Here is a 22,577-nt window from a genome sequence, read left to right as displayed (position 1 = left end):
GCCTTAATAGTGATTAATTGTATATGGTTGACACATTTCAAATCACTCTGTACGCATACACCAAGATATTTTATCGGAGTAACTGGTTCCAGTGACTGTTTTACTTTCGTATAATCATACATCTAAGGGTGTTTCTGTCCACGTATTCGCAATATGCTGTATTTGCTTACATTGCATGTCGGTTGCCAATGCACCAAGCGTCGGTCCTCTGCAGGTCTTCCGGGGTCTCGTTACAATTTTCTAGCGTTGCAAACTCTCCGTATACAACAGCATCAGCCACAAAAGCCTCATGGATCCTTCGCCTTTATGTAGTAGGGAATTTATATATACTATAAAAAGTAATGGTCGCATAACACTCCCTCGTGGTACGAGCGAAGTTACTATTACGTCTTAAGACATCTTGTTGTGGCTGGGGGCATCCAGTTTGATGAAAGTCTCGCTGACGCTGAAAAAGGCTAATAAAGGCGCCTTAGTAGGACGGATGCGTCGGTACTAGGACAGAACATACACACACACACACACACACACACACACACACACACACACACACACACACAATGAAAGTAACACAGAATAGTGAATAGTAATACACAACTTTGGTCACGCTGGTTGCAGCAGTTATTTAATGTAGGTTTAGCTCATCTGCCCTACGTTGACTACAGTTCCATGAACACAAACTAAATAATGCCCTATGAACTGAAGTCGAAGAAAACTAATCTTCTGTCTTGATGTACTGTTCAGAGAACAGTTCCAGACTAACAGTTCTTAGATAAATCTCTAGGCAGGCGTTCTCTCTCCATACAGGACGATTCTATTCACCGGTCTGTTTCTGCTGAAGGCTAACCACTGTCTGTTTATCTGCCGCTGTTTCTATCTCATTCGACGACTTGATGACGTGAAGACAGAACGACTGTTCTGCATGAACTTCCTGACAACTTCTGCTCGCGCACGGTACGGCAAGAAAAAAGGAATAAAAGTGAGATAGTGTTAATACTTTCATCCTTCTTTACCTCCTCTGAATTACTGCAGATGACGTGTCACTGAGCACATTTGAACTGTGCATGCAGTACACGTGAGATGCCTAGTAGTTTCCACTGCCCTGTGTGGAACACATAAGTTCTTGTACACTTCACTAACCTGCTGTCTTCATGATGATGATGTTCCCAGCGCAGAAAACAGCACGCAGGTCGTGGATTCTTTTTCTAGAGGCTGAAATTAACTTCGCAGGGAACTGCTGCTACGAATAAACTATAACTCATTTGGGATGCCAGTCGCGTTTTTATTGATATAGACACGACAAACTATTCTTGATCGCAACGTATTGAACATATCTTTCCACAGTCATTATATCTGGCTAAAATAACAAAAAATACATCCTGCCACAGACAACATGTCTGTACCTAGCGACGGTCGGAACTGTAGTAAATAAAATTGCAAGAAACAAATACTGCTGTAACAGACAACATGTCTGTCTACTAGAACGGTCAGAACTGCAGAGCCGGACTGCCCGAGACACTTCGCGCGCCAAGCCAGCAAGGCGTGACCAGAACGCCACCGAAGTGCATCGGCAGTAATATCGTCAGTCTTTTGTTTTAGTAATACTTCGATTTAATAATTTTGAAATGACTGATTGATAGCTGCCTGTTGAGAGATGTTTATTTAAAAAAAATGAAGTAATTTGGATGACAGGTTTAATTAATAATAGCAACTAAATTTTAACGTTTTGGCGCCCCACCACCGAACACAGCAGCCAATCACAGAGCAGCAGCATCATGGAGGCGGTCTTTCTCACGGGAATGGTACCGAATCTAACATCTGTCACCGGTACGTCATCCCACATTGCGTCATCTCTATGCTCCTTGCATCTCTACTGCCCTGGAAAAATTTCTTCCTGGAGCCTAATATGATTGCTGAATAAGCCAGAAATATTACAACGGTCACCTAAGCGTGCGTCTGTCTTAACTGTTGGCGCTGCTGTTCCAAGCCTTGATTCTCGCGGCCAGCGTGACTGGTTTCCGCGCAGCGACGTTACCGCTGCGCATGGACGTCCACGGTACTTCTGGTACCACCAGTCGCAAACTCTTCTTGTGCGGTTTATCAGTACATCACACTTCTCTCCGTTTACAATGACATGCTGCGTTCTGTTTTCCAGAAACTCTTCAATCCAGCCACACTATTGGTGTGATATTCCGTATACCCGTATTTCGTTCATTAGATGGCAGTGTGGAACTGTACCAAACTTCTTCCAGATGTCAAGCAACGCGGCATCTGTTGGGGCGTCTGTATCTAGTGCTTTCTGGGTCTTGAGTACGAACAGAGCGAGCTGAGTTTCAAATGATCGCTGTTTTTGGAACGTATGTTGATTGCAACAGAGGAGATTTCTGGTTCCGGTCTCGCAATACGACAGTGTAAAACATATTTCAAAATTTTACTTCTGACCGGCGTCAGTCCCCTATAGATCTGCAGTACACAGCTGCTAGAAGAGGGGCAAACTCCTTAGCATACTCTATGTAGCATCGAACTGGTATACCGTCAGTGCATTGTACTTTCCTTTGTTGATACAATTACAGTTGCTTTGAAATCTTTGTGTCATCAATTACAATTTCAATCATTTTTCCGTTCGTGTGACAGATTAAAGGAGGAACTACTCCTCTGTGAAAACATTTTTGAGAAAGACGTACTTCAGTTTTTTCTGTCATCCTCTCTTTCAGAGCCATTATGGTCAGAGCGACTGGACTGACGGCTACGATCCTCTTTCTGTTTTAACATAGCACCGAAACTTCTTAGGATTACTTATTCTTTTCGTCATCCTTATTACATCGCGTTCAGATTCTGTACATGTCTTTTTAAAGATTGTTGATTTTTTTTTCATAATAATGAATGTGCCCATGTCACTCGTGTCCAGTCTATCTTACCAGTAGACGTTCCGATCGAAATGTAAAATTTTGTTGTTATTTATTTCTAGTTTAAGGCAGCTGTTAAACTAAGTGTCCGATATTTCTCGCACTTGTCGGCTCTTGCTATCCTCGGGATTATGTGGATGATATTTCTCCGTAAATCTGATGGTATATCGGCAGTCTCATACGCTCTATACACAAATGTAAATAGTCGTTTTGTTATAATTTCCCGCAATGATTTTAGAAATTCTGATAGAATTTTATCTATCCCCTCTGCCTTATTTGATCTCAAGACTTTTAATGCTCTTTTAAATTCTAATACTGCATTCCCTACATCTTCTATAACGTCTCCCGTTTCTTCTTCTGTCACGTCATCGGACAAGCCTTTCCCCTCATAGACGCCTTATGTGTACTGTTTCCATCTATCCGCTCTCTCCTCTGCATTTAACAGTGGAATTCCCTTTTTGTTGTTAATGTTACCGCCCTTCCAGACATATTGAGAGATTAATCTCAATGCTTCTGTAATAAATAAATGGGACGTACTTTTCGTTGTATGTTCCACTGAATGTACTACTAGCGTGGTTACAGAGAAGTTCTTGCAACTTTTAAATGTCACGTTCACAATTCCCTTTCTAAACAACTAGTGCTGCATATTGTTTTTGGCTTTAAAATGTCATTCGACTTGCAAACCGTCCCCATTTTTCCTTGCAATGCCAAAAAAAGAAAATAAAAATTACAATACACTTCAACTATATCTACTAGCGCTCATCTACATTAATCTATTTCCAGGTATGATACATGCTGGTGAAACAACGTTTCTGTTTGCGGGTGGCTTATTTAAACCAGACACAGACCCTAATTCCGACGATGGGAAAGTGTCAAATCAGTTGATAACACTGTGGACAAATCTCCCAAAATACGGGTAAGTACGTCATTAAAACTTAGCTTTAGCAGCCAATTACAGCTTGAAAAGAGTGTCGATTAGACGCACTTGTAATGTTACCACCAACTAATTGATATACACTGCATGAATAAAAAGTTAAGCACCACCGATAAAAGTCAGATGTCAATGTAACTTCGTACACCTGCGCACCTTTGGCGGGTGGGTGAATGATTACGGCTGCAGATCTCTGTGACAGGTAGAACTGCCACCAGAGAGTGGCCTAGTAAGGCACATAAATGGCGTGAACGGTGTCGGTTGTTAAATAGTCACCACGTACTGGTCCGAGAAAGCGTTATCAGCATCCAACAGAGTTTGAAAGACTCCTCATGGTGGGTCTTCATTTTGCGTCCGATCATTTCATGCACTATCCGAATTTATGCGCCATTCGGATGTGACAGTGGACGCATCTGCGCACGCCGTCCGAGAGTAAATAACGGAATCCCTGACCATTCCGTGTCATTCTGGACCATTTGTCGGAAACCAGCTGCAGGATATCAAAGACCAGTTAAGACAATTATGACATCCTTATCTGCACAATCAGTGCAAACACCTGGACCATGGAGGGAGCATCGTTATGCTGATAAGTGGCCTCATAGATCTGAGCTCTCCTTATATGTGAATCTCGGTATATATAAACTGACAAAAAGAGAGGACAGGTTGACAGAACATGTGTTAAGACATCACGGAATAACCACCATGGACTAGACTGAGGTGTAGACAGTAAACGCAGTTTAGGAAGACAGATATTAGAATATGTCCAGCAAATAATTGGGGACATAGGATGCATAATGAGGTTAGAGCGGGGCGCATGCAACCCGTCGGAAGACTGATGACCCAAAGAAAGTTCTCTTGGACTGTAAAATTCCATTTCGTTTCTTCTTTCTCTTCTGGCGCCTTCACATTTGTCAGGCAGAATAATTTTTGTACTTGCATACGCATGCCACTTTGGCAGGCCTCGGTTAAATCTCCTGAACGTGGGACTGGTAGTCTGAAACAGTTTATAAAGAACAGGAAGTCAAGCATTTAACCATCGAATGACTGCTCATCCGATGAATATGACACTTTACTGTGTGTCTGTCACAGCTTTCTGCACTACCACTGCCTTCCTTTCAGACGTCACTTAGCTGTCACGTGCAGACGACGCTTACTAATCGCAGCGCCGTTCACTGGTATGCAGCACTACCGAGACATCCAAGCATCATCTTTGGTGGCATCGTCTTTATTCGTTCGAGCTTTGGAAGATTTTGTCATTTCTACCAAATCTGTGAAAAATTAGATTTATTTATTTAATTAATTTTCTCAAACACCAACCAAATCGAGTCATTTCTCAAACACTTAAAATTTAAGTTTTAAGTTGCCGTTCACTGTTATCAGCGTTATTGTAGCAGATACGCACAGTGTATCACAAAACCGTTAATTTTGTCTTCCAGGGAGCCTGCGCCTTCTGGAAATCCAATGGTCTGGGAAAGGTTGACGGCCAATGCCACCAACTATCTTGATATGAAACTGGAATTTGTGACACGTCAAGACATGCTCAAGGAACGGATGGATTTCTGGAGAGGAATATTAAATTTGTAATGAGTTACACGCTTTAATATTTTGTGTCATGTACTGTTCAACGCAAAATAAAAGTGGCTTCTATTTAATATGTCATGGCAACATCAGTAGCCTTCTGCACGCAGCATACCGTGTCTGCTCACCATACTTCTGCCAAGTGGTCGACGGAATGTTTGTGATCATTATTTTTGGGTTTGGTCTTTAACATTGCATACGACAACCGTACCATTTACATCATGACTTTAGCACAATTCGGCAACCTGAAGATGTTCTACGAACAAAACTAGTAGTAACACAATAAATGTGTGGTAATACAGCTGCGACTGTTCTCACTAACCACTGAAATTAGTATTAGTTCAGCTGTGGTGCTCAACTTGACGAAGACTATTGCATTTCACATTCTGTAACACAATTTCTGTAAAGGACGGTTAAAGTGGTGCTGCTACTGTTAGTAACTTATTACTCATAATCCTACAGTATGTGATAAGTACATTGTGTCCTCAGAGTCTTTCACAGTGGTATGCTTCAATAAAATCTTATCGGTTTACAAGCCGCGTCACTTCGAATAAAACACTCGAGCTTTCGATACCTGCTTCCGCCACCGTCATCAGGACTTAAAATCGCTGACTGCCGGGGCTGGCACGGTTTTCTTCTCAGATAGGTGGAACAGCAGGAACTGGACCTTTTCAGAGGGGGGTGAAGTGAAGTGACGCATGTGACGCGTGTCGGGCAGCAAATAACAGCTACTTCCCACTGCGGAATCGAGTAACGTCAAGCGGCATGAAGAGAGACGTTTGCCACTCCTGCTTCCCCCTAAGCTTCAATGCCTCCGTCTTTGCTTTCGCTCGATAACCGAAGCTGACCCCTAAGCCCTACTAAGTCTGTACTCCTGGTCCTGTTAAAGTTGTTGCTGTATTTTCTAATTTCGGCCGCTTCTCTCGTGACAGAATCGCAAGATGATGACGTTTGAGCCAGCGCTCTGTTCTTTCCAAGCTGCATTTCATTTCCGTTTTCTAGACAATGTTCAGCCATAACCTACTTCTTATGTTCCTCTTGTCTAACACGTTGTGAGTGCTCTGCACAACGCTTAGTGACAGTGGGAAGTGTTCGTGCTGTGTAAATGCTACCACATTCACAATGGACACCATACACGCCAGGAACCCGAATACATATGTTGACTTCAATGGGGTGTAACATATCTTGTATCCCAGAGTTGGGGCGGAACATTGGTCTCAGTCGATGCCTCTTCAGCACGCTTTCTACATTCCTTGTCGTGGCTCCACAGTAGGGAAGAAATACAGCTGGCTTGGCGTCTTCCCCTGATCAGGAGATCTTTCGTCAGTTCGTCAGTACCACAAATCTTGCGTGTTCCATTGAGGGAAGTCAATACCTTACCTCGAACGACTCCATACTCAGTTGGTAGTGGCTGCATATGCTAACTGTAACAAGAGTTATGGTCAATAGCTGGATGAGAGGTAGAGCAGCAATTTCAAAACCTGGTTTAAAACGCAACCGGAAAGGTTCGTAAACAAAACTCAAAATGTTTGTAATTTCACTCAGAACTATGGAGTGAAGTTTCTCAGTAGACGAGTAAAGACAGTGACAGTGGAGATGAACTTTGTGCGATTTGCCGTGAAGTTCAGGTGCAGCAATCAGGGGCCAGACAAAGGTAACGTGAATCCGAAAAGGCGAGATATCATTTTTTATCTATAGGCATGCGAACATAGGATCATTGTACTCAAATGGCACTCCATGCACACTAACCTTTTTCAGCATTTCAGCATAAAAATGCAAATATGAGGCGCAATCAATTTTATCCTGCATATTATACATCCAAAAAAGTATAATGTTGCAGCTTCTAAACAACATTTCACAGAATCCATGTCTTGCAAATTTCCTCCCTCATATTTCATATTTTACATTTTTCCTGGAACAGTGAAATGTGTCACATTCCACGTTCTGGTAATAACAGTCCATACAATTTTATACAAATATAGTATCAATTCATTTCTGTATTTTAAAACAGTTGCTTCCAAATTTAGTTAATTTGGAATGTGTAAGTTTACTTTTGTAAATAACCCTTTTTTAATCCTTCATAAACTGTAAGATGCTACTGTAATGACGTGATGTCACTGTCACATATCACCGTCTGATATTAATTCTGTTTCCTAGCTATTTTCAGTTATTTCAGTGAGCATATTGGAGCAATGTGCTTGAAAAGGCAGCCTTGTATTCATCATGCTGCAATGGCGTGTCGCCGAAACGTGTCTATGGCCTCTTTTGTCGGCAGAAGGCCGTCTGCGATTCTCAGGAGAGCCTCCTTTTGGATAGGGCAGTTTTGCGGAATTCAGGAAGTGACCCTCTCAGCGGCTCTTGATTGCTGGGCAGGTCCCTGCATCCAATGCCTCTGAACAATGAGGTCACCCCACGGTCCCAGAGATCAATTGAGAACGACGTTTTTGCCTTCCTGCATTTATTTCAACAGTCAGACACCAAACTGGGAGAGCCAGTTGCCTTTGCCCTAAAACAAGTGCTATTACAGTAAAGTGATTAAATATGGAAGTAATTCAGAGGAAAAGTGCGTCAAGGTGTAATTAAAAATGAGCAGTGCCGCCGATAACGTATTTTGTGTATCCTCTCGTTGCGTGTCGCACAGTATCAATCATCCGCGCCGTGTTCGGTCTCCCAGAATGAACTGATGTGAATCACTAGAAATTAGTTACCATAAAAGAGTGCAGTCAAGTGCTAGTGTCGTGTAGCGAGCGTGAGGACGTGCGTTCGATCATCGCGTTTCCGCATTATCAACAATCAGCCGCCCCGCGACGGTTACGCGCACGCTCGTACAAGTGAGAACTAAGAAACTGGAAAAATAACTTTACGACCAGTGTTATATCATTACTAGTGACAAGGAGGACTGTTACCAGGTACCTGTATGTGTGACGAGCGTAAGAACTTTCTTTCGATTTTTCGGCTTCAGCATCATCAACAATCACCCGTGTCGTGTCGGTTACGCATACGCTCGTCCGAATGATATTTTGGACTGTTAATCATCAAGATTGTTAATTGGGATAAACATTTACGATTTAGAGTGTAAACAGTGCAACCTGTGGTTTCCATATCGTCTCAGAATATAGATGTTCATACCAGACATAGGACAGTGTTGTGTTTTAACGTTGAGTGGCTCCCCTAAACCCGCTTGCATATTTCAATAGATAATTGCAGGCAAGCCAACAGCAGTGTGGAGCAGGATAATACGACCGTCGCGGGATTATCAGGTACGTGGTGTGGACAGGGCGCACGGTCACGGAACGAGAAGACAGTTTAAAGTACCCCACCCACTCGTACTCCCAGGCGTGTTACGACTTTTAATGTGCTGCTACGGTACATTACACTATTACAAACCCGTACTATTACTGCTACTAAAGGGGCCCAGTATCGAGCCCATCAGTGTCCAGAAGTCTGAAAGTGCAGAATTTCGTCTGCACCGCAGAACGAAGCTTGTCTGTAGTGATGCTGGCTCCGTCTCTTGATATGCTGCGCTTCAGATCAGTATGAATGCGAATGTTCCCCTTGTAAACCCTGTCCTTCAGGTAGCCCCACAACCAAAAATCAAAAGGAGTGAGATCAGGCGATTCTGCTGGCCAAGCATTTGGAAACGATCAGCTGATAATTCGATCGTTTCCAGATGTGTTTCGGAGAAGCAGGTGAACTTCACGAGCGATGAGCATCTTGCAGTAAAACTGTTGAGTTCAATGAGTCTCTCTCCTGTAAGGCGGGTATGACATGCTGGCGAAGCATATCACAGTAACCCTGGCCAGTCACACTGCACGTCTCTGGTCCTTGAGCACCAACCATTTCAAAGAAGAATGGGCCAATGACGATGTGAAGCCGCACCATATGGTGACACGTTCACCATACAGAGGAAATTCATGCACACTGACTGGAGGTGAAGATCCCCACACACGGCGCTTCTGTGTATTCATCTAAAAAAAAGACAAAACTGAGCTTCGTCTGTCCATAGGATGGTCCACGACCAGCTCTCAACAACTTCAGTCCTTGCGAGAAAGTGGAAATCGAAGTCAACACGTCGTTGTGTGTCCTGTGGTGCAAGCTGCTGTACGATATGGATCTTGTATGAATACTATTTAAGAAAGTTTCGAAGCACCTTCTGTACAGTGGACCACTGTCATGACACAACACGCGCACTGCCTGACGATCGGGAATAGCGCACAGCGTTGTCTGCCATAGCAACAGGGATTTCATCAACCACCTGTGGTGCAACCGGTCGTCGGCCTCTTCTCGGAGCGACGCCCAGTTCTCCAGTTGATACGAACTTCATCATGCTCCACGCAACAGGTGGCGAAAGATGACCCTTCCGTAATCCGGCGATATTCTCGAAGTGCAGTTGCAGCATTACCGCTGCTTTGATAATACCGGAACTTCACCAATAATGCCCTGCTCGTTTTGTCCAAGTTCATGTCGACATATGAACAAGTGCACTGCGAGTGGTCAAGTGTGTGAGACTATGAATCACGATGACTAGTCACGGCACTTAGCGGCCATAGTTGGAACTGGACAGTGGCGCTGTGACGTATGGAAATCATGCACCCCGTAATCTGGACATTAATGCTACCAAGTTTGGTACTCGTACGGTAATTTGTTACCGTGTTATAACGTGTTGAATAGGGAAAGTTTAATTATAACCACCCGGTACATATGTAGAAATTGAAATATGATGACTAGACTAGTTTCAGTTGTCAGTGAAACCACCCTCAGATCTTGCTCATATGAGAGGCAAGCTGAACAAAAACTAGATTTACTAGTAAATAACTATGTCATACAGTATATTGCACCATTGCATATCATGATCATTACTGGTAGCCTCGGGCATGGATGTGTGTGATTTCCTTAGGTTAGTTAGGTTTAAGTAGTTCTAAGTTCTAGGGGACTGATGACCTTAGAAGTTAAGTCCCATTGTGCTCAGAGCCATTTGAACCAAGCCATCATTACTGATACATGCTGTATTTGTTCAACTTGCGTCTCATAAGAGCATGTTCTGAGCATGCTTGCACTGAAACCATAAGTCATATTTTAATTTCTGTATATGTATGTGATTTGGACTATTATTATAAGTTTTTAAGAAATTCTCCAGGTTAGTTTGTAGAACACCAGGGAAGACACAAGATCACCTAGAATCAGCAAAGGGTGCTCCTCATCCCCTGGAAAAAGTAGGAAATACAGGAATCCATGTAGTTGTGGGGAGGTGTACGTGAGGTACTACAAAAGGAACGGTCAAAAAACGGCTAGAAGTCCTCAAAGGCAATTGCAGAAGAGGTTGACAGATCAGCTGTTGTGGAACATGGTTTCCCGCCAGGAGACCACCACATTCATTTTGATAGGGCTCAAGTACTGGCCGCCATAAGCAGATACCATGAAAGACTATATAAAGAACCCATAGAGATTGTAGAACACAGTAGGAACTTGAATAAGAAGGAGGAAAGCGTGAAAGTGAGTGACATCTGGATTCCGGTGCTATAAAGATGTGTATCAGTCTTCCTTCACGAGGTGACAGCAACAGCGGACGACGGCAGTCGACAAGGCCAATTCCCTTACTTATTCAAACCATGTGACGTCACGCCACTGCGCTGAGTCAGGCGGAAGTGGAATTTTGCTGTAGTCATTAGCGAGCCAGGGTATGAATCGGACATTCAAGGAAGCTATGATTTCCCTTGAAAAATGTCCTCAGATGAGGACGAAACGTTGGGTTTTAATGTGAAATCCATTCGACCACGGCATATTAGCCCGGAACATTTTATTAATTGAAACATCTTACATTTTACAATCAAACACTGCGTGTGTTTTAAAAATTTATATTAAAAGCAAACTGACTTACAGTTACTGATGTTGCGTTGATATTATTCTAAATTTAACGTAATGCTGAAAAGACGTTTCTATTTATAACTGTCATGATGGTAGTGGGTGAACTTGTGACTTAACAGTTTACAGGTTTCGACTCTTACAATAAATTATCAGAACCAATAACTTATTACAAAAGTAACACGTCTAGGCGTCACCTAACGCCCATCTTGCACTTTATGTCAAAATACTGGTTCTGACGATGCCTTCTAAGGCGCGAAAACGTTAAACTATTGTAAGCCCGTTCTATGTGATCGAGACAACAGTGAAAAAAAGGGTTCAAATGGCTCTGAGCACTATGGGACTTAACATCGGAGGTCATCAGTCCCCTAGAACTTAGAACTACTTAAACGTAACTAACGTAAGGACATCACACACATCCATCGCGCGGTTCCAGAATGAAGCGCCTAGAGCCGCTCGGCCAATCCGGCCGGCAGACAACAGTGAATAAAAAAATAGCTTTCTAGATAGATCATGTGCTCCAGTTCGACATTGTCAGACTTCGTTAGTTCTGAAAATACTTTATTGCAGGATGATTCCGTGATAATGTTACGTACCTTCAGGGATGATGCGTAAATGGATCAATTTGAGGCAAGGGTCCCTAGTCTGGAAACGACGAGGTCGAAAGTTGTAAGAGAAAATAGTTTTGTTACCTTTGACAGTGGACCTCTGATACTGCAAGCTCTTTGCCTTACATATTTTGAGTGGAGGTAGTATGGACCAAACCAAGAAAAATTTTTCCAGTAAACATGGGTCTAAAGTGCAAGCTATGAGGACATGTTCACATTTCCTACCACGGAACTCACCTCGCCTACTGAACAATTACATTTTACAGCCCATATTTACTGGAGTTTTTTTCTTGTTTTGGTCCGTAGTACCTCCTCCAGAAATATGGAAACCAAACAGCTTTCAGTAGAAGAGATGTGTTTCACAGTACAGAAGGTGAACGAGTGCTCATAGCTCTTAAGGTAAGCATTTTAGAGCAGGGTCTCTTACCTCAGACTGATACATTTACCCTTCTCCATTATCCCTGAAAGTCTGTAACATGATCACGGAATCACCCAGTAGATGTAGAATCTGGCTACACGAAAGAAGTTACAGAGATTAATACTGAATTACACAAATACCCATAAAAGCTACCAACAGTACACAGACATGGAGGAGCACATTATGTCACAGGTTTCAGAAAATGTAACGAGCACTCAGTGGTGTATGTATCTTGTGATAACTTGGCTGGATCTTTGAGACCAAAGTGGCACTTGCGATGGCCTGCAGTAGTAGCGAGGCTGCAATCATATATATATATATATATATATATATATATATATATATATATATATATATATATATTAGGCTGTTCCGAAATGAAACACAGTGCTAAAAAACCTATTGGCCAGGGATGCACTAATGTCAAGGGCTCACACAAAGGGGGAAGGAATGCACAATGCCCTATAAGTAAATAAACATTAATTTTAAAAAGAAGTTACGTTTTTTTGAGTGGCCGGTGTATGCTTTTTTCTACCCCGATGTAAACTAGAGGTAAAGCTAGTGATGGCAGACATGGTTTCAATGTTCAAAATCTTACACCTTCTGGAACACTTACATTTTAAATAATGTCATGATGCGGGTTGTTTGCACTATCCTGAAGCCTTTTAAAGGCAATACTTACTCTGCGCATTACGGCACAAACTGGGTCACAGTTGTCATCTTTTAAAGTCTACGTGTTTCAGAAGGTATGACAGTGACAATTGTGAAAACAGTCTGTCGTCACTAATCGTGCCTCTAGTTTTCATCTCCGTAGAAAAAGACATACATGTGCATTTTTGTTGAAAGTGATATTTGTTTACATTTATGAATTTGCTTTCCTGCATATTATGTGAGCCCCTGGCATAGAACCATCGATGGATATTTGTATTTTTCACACTTAATTTCGTTTCGGAAATATATGAGGTGGCAGAGTTGGGTGCGACGACCTGTATACGTGCAAGCTGCTTTACTTCGGATTACAGTCACTCACCCCGTGACATCATGTAAACAGCCAGTGCGCGTCCATCATCTTTATTATGGCCTCAGATCTGTGCTGCTGCATATATGATTTCCGACGACATTGATAAATCAGTATGCGTATTGCTGAGCTGCAGGGATTTACGTATAAACGCACTAATAATCAAAATAACATCGGCATTTGTTTCATAATTAAAAGCAGAACAGCTTTTTAGATGTGGAGATAGTCATAAGCAACGAAATATATGGATTTGTATACAGAAATAAAGAATACCACAACCCATTTCTTGTCAGATGATGTCTTTGGGCACATTGCGCGACTTCATCTTCACCTGAATGTCTTCTCTCCTCTTTGATTTGATCCTTCCCCTCTACATCCGATGGCGACAACCTTTTTGTTGATTTTTGGCATGATATAGTTTAAAATACAAGTTACAATGGAAATTAATAAAATAACTTTATTAAAAACAGTAAGAGATGATTTTTTTTTCATCCCCATATTTATTCACAATTCATAAGATACATATTCGTAAATAAGTTATATTCTCTTGAGCTTGATACAGTTTTCTACAAGAACAGCTTTCCCAATAAGAAACGATGATTGGTGTGTCGCTTTCGTGACTGTCTTCACTCCCAGGTAACTGCGCGTTCTTCGTCATCTCTTTGAATGATTTACTAACGTACATTTATCTTAAATAAGTCTAAAGATAGCGGCTACTTAGATGAATTCTTTTTATCAATGAGTGCTGTTCCTTTGCATATCGGTACGCGTGCGACAGCATGCGTTCCTAATACTTGTACGTCCCAAAATGCTGCACATAAAAACGGAACTTTCGGTGCACAAATTTCGGGCTCTATTGGTGATAAAAAGATATGGTCAAGTGTTTTAGATATCCCTTGGCATAGGGACCATTTGTATCCCAACAGAAGGATCGCCTTAGTGTCACTATGAATTGCATACTCTTCTTCCTGTTTAAGCAAAGGCAAAAAATCGGTTACTTCTTTTTGCATTTGATGTGGTCTATTGTGGGCTTGATAGGATTTATGGAGCACCATTAGTTCATGGTCGCTCCCTCGAAAAGCCTCCAAAAATGGCTTTTTACCATATTTTTGCTGTCACCAGCCGACTAAAACACAGCCGAGGATTCAAAGACTGCTGCTGCTGTTGTTGTTGTTGTTGTTGTTGTTGTTGTGGTCTTCAGTCCTGAGACTGGTTTGATTCAGCTCTCCATGCTACTCTATCCTGTGCAAGCTTCTTCATCTCCCAGTACTTACTGCAACCTATATCCTTCTGAATCTGCTTAGTGTATTCGTCTCTTGGTCTCCCTCTACGATTTTTACCCTCCACGCTGCCCTCCAATACTAAATTGGTGATCCCTTGATGCCTCAGAACATGTCCTACCAACCGATCCCTTCTTCTAGTCAAGTTGTGCAACAAACTTCTCTTCTCCCCAATCCTATTCAACACTTCCTCATTAGTTATGTGATCTACCCATCTAAACTTCAGCATTCTTCTGTAGCACCACATTTCGAAAGATTCTATTCTCTTCTTGTCCAAAATATTTATCGTCCATGTTTCACTTCCATACATAACTACACTCCATACAAATACTTTCAGAAACGACTTCCTTACTCTTAAATCTATACTCGATGTTAACAAATTTCTCTTCTTCAGAAATGCTTTCCTTGCCATTGCCAATATACATTTTATATCCTCTCTACTTCGACCATCATCAGTTATTTTGCTCCCTAAATAGCAAAACTCCTTTACTACTTTAAGTGTCTCATTTCGTAATCTAATTCCCTCAGCATCACCCGACTTAATTCGACTGCATTCCATTACCCTCGTTTTGCTTTTGTTGATGTTCATCTTAAATCCTCCTTTCAATACACTGGCCATTCCGTTCAACTGCTCTTCAAAGTCCTTTGCTGTCTCTGACAGAATTACAATGTCATCGGCGAACCTCAAAGTTTTTATTTCTTCTCCATGGATTTTAATACCTAATACAAATTTTTTTGTTTCCTTCACTGGTTGCTCAATATAAAGATTTCATACTCCTCGACTCTTATAACTGCCATCTGCTTTCTGTAAAAATTGTAAATAGTTTTCGCTGCCTGTATTTTACCCCTGCCACCTTCAGAATTTGAAAGAGAGTATTCCAGTCAACATTGTCAAAAGCTTTCTCTAAGTCTACAAATGCTAGAAACGTAGGTTTGCCTTTTCTTAATCTATCTTCTAAGGTAAGTCGTAGGGTCAGTATTGCCTCACGTGTTCCAACATTTCTGCGGAATCCAAACTGATCTTCCCCGAGGTCGGCTGCTACTAGTTTTTACATTCGTCTGTAAAGAATTCGCGTTAGTATTTTGCAGCTGTGACTTATTAAACTGATAGTTCGGTAATTTTCACATCTGTCAACACCTACATTCTTTGGGATTGGAATTATTATATTCTTCTTGAAGTCTGAGGGTATTTCGCCTGTCTCATACATCTTGCTCACCAGATGGTAGAGTTTTGTCGGGACTGGCTCTCCCAAGGCTGTCAGTAGTTCTGATGGAATGTTGTCTACTCCCGGGGCTTTGTTTCGACTCAGGCCTTTCAGTGCTCTGTCGAACTCTTCACGCAGTATCATATCTCCCATTTCATCTTCATCTACATCCTGTTCCATTTCCATAATATTGTCCTCAAGAACATCGCCCTTGTATAGACCCTCTATATACTCTTTCCACCTTTCTGCTTTCCCTTCTTTGCTTAGAACTGGGTTTCCATCTGACCTCTTGATATTCATACAAGTGGTTCTCTTTTCTCCAAAGGTCTCTTTAATTTTCCTGTAGGCAGTATCTATCTTACCCCTAGTGAGATAAGCTTCTACATCCTTACATTTGTCCTCTAGCCATCCCTGCTTAGCCATTTTGCGCTTCCTGTCGATCTCATTTTTGAGAGGTTTGTATTCCTTTTTGCCTGCTTCATTTACTGCATTTTTATAATTTCTCCTTTCATCCATTAAATTCAATATTTCTTCTGTTACCCAAGGATTTTTACTAGCCCTCGTCTTTTTACCTACTTGATCCTCTGCTGCCTTCACTGTTTCATCCCTCAAAGCTACCCATTCTTCTTCTACTCTATTTCTTTCCGCCATTCTTGTCAATTGTTCCCTTATGCTCTCCCTGAAACTCTCTACAACCTATAGTTCTTTCAATTTATCCAGGTCCCATCTCCTTAAATTCCTACCTTTTTGCAGTTTCTTCAGTTTTAATCTACAGGTCATAACCAATAGATTGTGGTCAGAGTCCACATCTGCCCCTGGAAATGACTTACAATTTAAAACCTGGTTCCTAAATCTCTATCTTACCATTATATAATCTATCTGAAATCTGGCAGTATATCCAGGCTTCTTCCATGTATACACTCTTCTTTTATGATTCTTGAACTAAGTGTTAGCTATGATTAAGTTGTGCTCTGTGCAAACCTCTACCAGGCGGCTTCCTCTTACGTTTCTTACCCCCAATCCATATTCACCTACTACGTTTCCTTCTCTACCTTTTCCTACTGACGAATTCCAGTCACCCATGACTATTAAATTTTCGTTTCCCTTCACTATCTGAATAATTTCTTTTATTTCATCATACATTTCTTCAATTTCTGCGCCATCTACAGAGCTAGTTGGCATATAAACTTTTACTACTGTGGTAGGTGTGGGCTTTGTATCTATCTTGGCCACAATAATGCGTTCACTATGCTGTTTGTAGTAGCTTACCCGCATTCCTATTTTCCTATTTCTGCATTACCCCTATTTGATTTTGTGTTTATAACCCTGTAGTCACCTGACCAGAAGTCTTGTTCCTCCTCCCACCGAACTTCATTAATTCCCACTATATCTAACTTTAACCTATCCATTTCCCTTTTAAATTTTCTAACCTACCTGCCCGATTAAGGGATCTGACATTCCACGCTCCGATCCGTAGAACGCCAGTTTTCTTTCTCCTGATAACGACATCCTCCTGAGTAGTCCCCGCCCGGAGATCCGAATGGGGGACTATTTTACCTCCGGAATATTTTACCCAAGAGGACGCCATCGTCATTTAACCATACAGTACAGCTGCATGCCCTCGGAAAAAGTTACGGCTGTTGTTTCCCCTTGCTTTCAGCCGTTCGCAGTACCATCACAGCAAGGCCGTTTTGGTTAGTGTTACAAGGCTAGATTAGTCAATCATCCAGACTGTCGCCCCTGTAACTACCTCTTCATGAACCACACGTTTCTCTAGCCTCTCAACAGATACCCCTCCGTTGTGGTTGCACCTACGGTACAGCTATCTGTATCGCTGAGGCACGCAAGCCTCCCCAAAACTGCTACAGAGAGCAAATGGCTTTAATTTTTACGGTATGTTACTACGATCCTCGCACAACGTTGAGTATTGTCTGTGTATCTTTATTCATTTCCGAGTTGCAGGGGTTCAAAGGTACCCTACTTGTACAATCCCCTGTGAGGCAATAACGTATTTTATAAACTGATATATCACGGAGAAATACGCTGTAAAGAGTCTCCGTTATCATCTGGAACCTCATGTTGTTGTACTGAAGCACACGCAAAATTTTTTTGCACGTATAATCCGGTCTGAGGTGTAAAATTAGTTTTTCGTTGTTTCTGTTTCACATAAGTTAACTACAAAAATTTTTAACCTCAAAAATTTTACTGACGAATCAATTTCTTTTCATATGAGTTACATGTCCTGCTACAGGAGGAAAAAGGAGAGAACCAACGGAAAAATGCTCCTACCGGAGCAAAAAATAAATAAAATGCGGAGATGTTGCTGTTTATTTAAAAGACTGACTGCAAAGTGGGTACCAGCTGTTTCATTTTAACTTCCCAAAACTTTTGACACGCGAACATATTCGCGCTGTTTTATGCTGAGAGAGAAGAAGGCAATGGCACGGGCAAAGAGACGGGAAAGTAATAAAAACTGGAAGGTTGTGTTATAGAAAGAGCGAAGGAGAAAATGGCAGTATGAGAGAAAGACAGAGACGCAGCGACATTGGAACATCTTTGACTGTAACAGAACAGTGCCAGGAAAAGGGTAAAGAAGACAGTGCCATGCTGGAGAAATAAAGGGAAAGAAAGGTGCTAATTAAAGACAGAGTATATGAGAAAGTTAACAAGGAACAGAGAGATAGTAACAGTGAAGAGAGATAGCATCAGTAAGATGGAAGGAATGAGATACTAGCGGTAAGAGAGAGCAAGAGGAAGCAGACAGTGGAAGGTGACTATTAGCAGGATACAATGGAGGGGACTGTGGCTGTGACATGGGAGACAATAACAGAGAAACATAAAGAGATAATGACAATGAGCTGGGCTGAATGAGTGAGTGAGAATGGGCAGCTGGTAGAGGACTGGTAAGAGTGGCTTGCAGCGATGGGCTATGGGTTAATGAGTTACAGTCAGCGGAGCATGTGAGAGTGAGAGGTGAATTCCATGTTAAAAAAATGCACGAATATCTCCACATGCCAAAATTTTTGGAAAAATTTTTTAATGTGCTGTGGAATCTAGTACTCCACTTTTGAGTCAGTCTTTTAAATAAAGAGGAACGTACTCGAAATTTTTGTGCTCTGATAGGCGCATTTTTCTTCTGGTACAGTATAACTAATTTTTTCAATGGTGATATTTCATCCATTCAGGACCTTCTACTTTAAAACTCCATCCTTAAACGCCTTGACCTGTATTTTGAACTATTCTCAAAATATTTTTGTCATTTTCTTGTAGTAATTGTGGCTACAACTGCTCAGTTGTAATCTGAGCACAGTTTCCTGACTTCCTCTGTAAGCAAAACCAACGTGTACATATTATTGTTGTAAACGTAAAGTTTCATTCATCTAGCAAATCATTTGATAATGGTATTGAGCATTAGTAAACGTTAGCTGTTTGCAGGATTGCACAGGATAACACAGTATAAAAGATAACGAGTTAAATTAAATGTACCGTCGATCTTCTGGTCATCGCACACGGAGCACAAGCTTGAATGGATCGAGACGGGGCATGAGATAAGATACGGTCTCCATCTGGAGTCATTTATGGACACGGTGAGAAACCTAAAGCAAAATAGCTGAATGTATGGGTATTCACACAGAGCTAAGAGATTTATTTTTTTGAAACCATTGGTTTCTTTTCGTATCTCTTCCACGGCAATCATCTGGAATGATCTATCTGTGACCTAGGTTTAATTAGATAATACTTGAGCATCTTTCCTGGTTTCTGTTTGAAATTATTCGAAGAAGCGCCTCCGTTTTCCGACATCAGCAAACCTGTGATGAGACTTACATATGAGATGTCTAAATGCAGGGATGAACAAAAATGCGAAAAAAGCACAAAAAACAACCCGTAACCATTGCAAAATGTAAACTTTCATGGCCAGAAATGTCATAATTAATAAAATATTCCGGGCTGTTATACAATGGTCGGTTGGATTTCACATTAGAACCCAACGATTCGTTGCCATATGAGCATTGTATTTTCAAGGGGGATCAAGTTTATTTGATTGACCGATTCACACCTTGGCTCGTTATTCCGTTTAAGCGTGCTCATGTTCGGCGTCGTGACGTTACATGCTTTGAATTGCCGGGCACAATAGGCTGTTGTCAGTTCCTGTCACCCGTTGTTGCTTCAGCCCATGGTGGATATATCGCACACGTCTTCTTCAGCACCTGGATCTAGATATCACTCAATTTCACGTCCTCCTTCCTACTGAAATTCCTGGGGCGTTTAGGAATCTCTATAGTCTCTCTGTATAGCCATTCAATGGATCTGCTTGTGTCTACCAGTACTTGAGTCCTATCAAAATGATTGTGAAGGTCTCCTGGCTACAAAGCATGTTCCACAACAACTGAACTGTGGATCTTTCCCCTGCTATATTTGCCCTTGTGAGGTTGTAGTCAGTGTTTGATCGTTGTTTTAGTAGTTTTTGGAGCCAGGTGACCACCAAATTCATTTTGATAGGACAATGTGGCACAATGCACTGATGCATGCTCCTACCCATGCCTCTATGCACTAAATTTACTGTCTAGATGGAGAAGCACGGCAAGCTACCATTCTTGGATGTTTTCGTTGAGCGGAAGGTCATTCAGTCTACCGGAAACCAACACACGCTGATCGGTACTTGAACGTCAATAGTTTCCACCATCCTGCACACAAGAAAGCTCTCCTGAACACGTCGGTTCATAGAGCCAAGATTATTTCTTACGACGACCACATACAGTCTGAACTGCAGAACTTAAAACGTGTTTTCGGGGAAAATGGGTACAGAAAAAGAGACATCGCAAACGCTTTCAAGGGCCACCGACGAAAGACCCCTATTGAATCAGTAGAAGAGGCCAAATGAACTGTATTCCTGCCATATTGTGGAGCAACTAGCAGTAAGTTAGGACGTCTGCTGCACAAACATGGACTAAGACCAGTGTTCCGGCCCGCCCCCAAGATACGAGATATGTTGCGCCATGTTAAAGACGACATTGCTCTTCAAGTGTCCGGTGTGTATGGTGTACCCTGTGAACGTAGCAACATGTATATTGGACAAACAATTCGCACGGTTGTGGAGCGTTGTACTGAGCACAAGCGCCATATAAAACAAAGGGAGCTTGACAAGTCGGCCATAGCCGAGCATTGCCTAGAAAACGGACATGAAATACAGATCGAAAATACAAAAGTGTTGACTCATGCGTCTACATATTATGACTCCGTTATAAAGGAAGCGGCTGAGATTCGTTTAAACAACAACAGTTTCAACAGAGGCCAGGGATACACACTCAGCAGGGCATGGGGGCGAGCGTTGGACATAGAAAGAAAGCAGAGACAGATGCGCGACGCGGGAGTGGCAGTTTCAAACGTGGCGCCTGCCCCTGGCGCCACCTGACGTCACCGATGCTGCCAAGGGCAATAGCTCTGCTAGCTGCCCAGATCGACTTACGCACGTGCGCCACATTGGATCGATCTGATTGGCTGCTGCTGATGTCATCCTGCCTATATAAGCGAGAAACTGTAACAGCCCTGGTAGGCGACTTCATCCCCATTCCCCTGGCCGGCCGAAGTGGCCGCGCGGTTCTGGCGCTGCAGTCTGGAACCGCGAGACTGCTACGGTCGCAGGTTCGAATCCTGCCTCGGGCATGGATGTGTGTGATGTCCTTAGGTTAGTTAGGTTTAACTAGTTCTAAGTTCTAGGGGACTAATGACCTCAGCAATTGAGTCCCATAGTGCTCAGAGCCAGCCAGCCCCATTCCCCAGCCCTGAATCCAACTCCAATCCCGATGTCATCCTCTCCTTCCCTAACCTCCTTGGCCGCATAGCGGTGGATGTCCTGGACCCCATTGGTAGTGGCCATCTCCCTGTCCTTCTCACCGTTTCAGATGGTCGTCGCCCCCGTCCCGACCCTCGTAATGACCCTCCCCTGAAATACGTCCATGATTATTCCCGTGCCAACTGGAATGCCTACTGGGATACCCTCTCTACCCAGGTCGATAGCCACCCCCTCACCTACCACCACCCACATTACCCATGCCGCCTCCTTTCTCGAGCAGACCTTGTCTGAGGCCATGGAGGCCCACGTCCCTTCCGTCGCCATCCACCACCATAGGCTGTCCTCCTCCTCCTTGAATCCCACAGTCTCTACCGTGCCTTCCTTCACACATGTGACCCAGACACACTATGACACCACTGACAACTACAATGACACATCAGAAACTTGCTCACGGCTAAGAAACGCTGGGACTGGCGACAGACATGCACCCGTCTTAATGCTACACTTCCTATCAACTCGTCCACATACTGGTCAGCCTTCCACCGCCTTACCGGATCCAACCCCTCCCCCTACTACCCTCTCCTTCATGATAATAAACCCTTCCCTGACAACCTTAGTAAGGCCAATCACTTTGCCTCCTACCTCTCTGATGTCTTTACCATCCCAGACCATAATTGTCCTGTCCACCGGCTACTATCCCGACCTGTGGAAACGCTCCTGCATCCTTATGTTCCTTAAACCCGACAAACCGCCATCCGCTGTCTCCTCCTACCGTCCCATCAGCCTTACCTCAGTCTTCAGCAAGGTACTGGAATCCATCCTCACCCAAAGCATCCACCAGCATCTCCGCCAGCACTACCTCCTTCCCATTACCCAGTGTGGCTTTCGGCCGTCCTTCTCTACTGATGAACTTCTCCTTCACCTCACTCATCTCCTCTCTGAACAGCTCAATTCCCGTCACTCCACTATTTTCCTCTCCC

Source organism: Schistocerca piceifrons, chromosome 7 (genome assembly GCF_021461385.2).
Source record: "Schistocerca piceifrons isolate TAMUIC-IGC-003096 chromosome 7, iqSchPice1.1, whole genome shotgun sequence".
NCBI lineage: Eukaryota > Metazoa > Arthropoda > Insecta > Orthoptera > Acrididae > Schistocerca > Schistocerca piceifrons.
Note: the sequence above shows the minus strand (reverse complement) of the source record.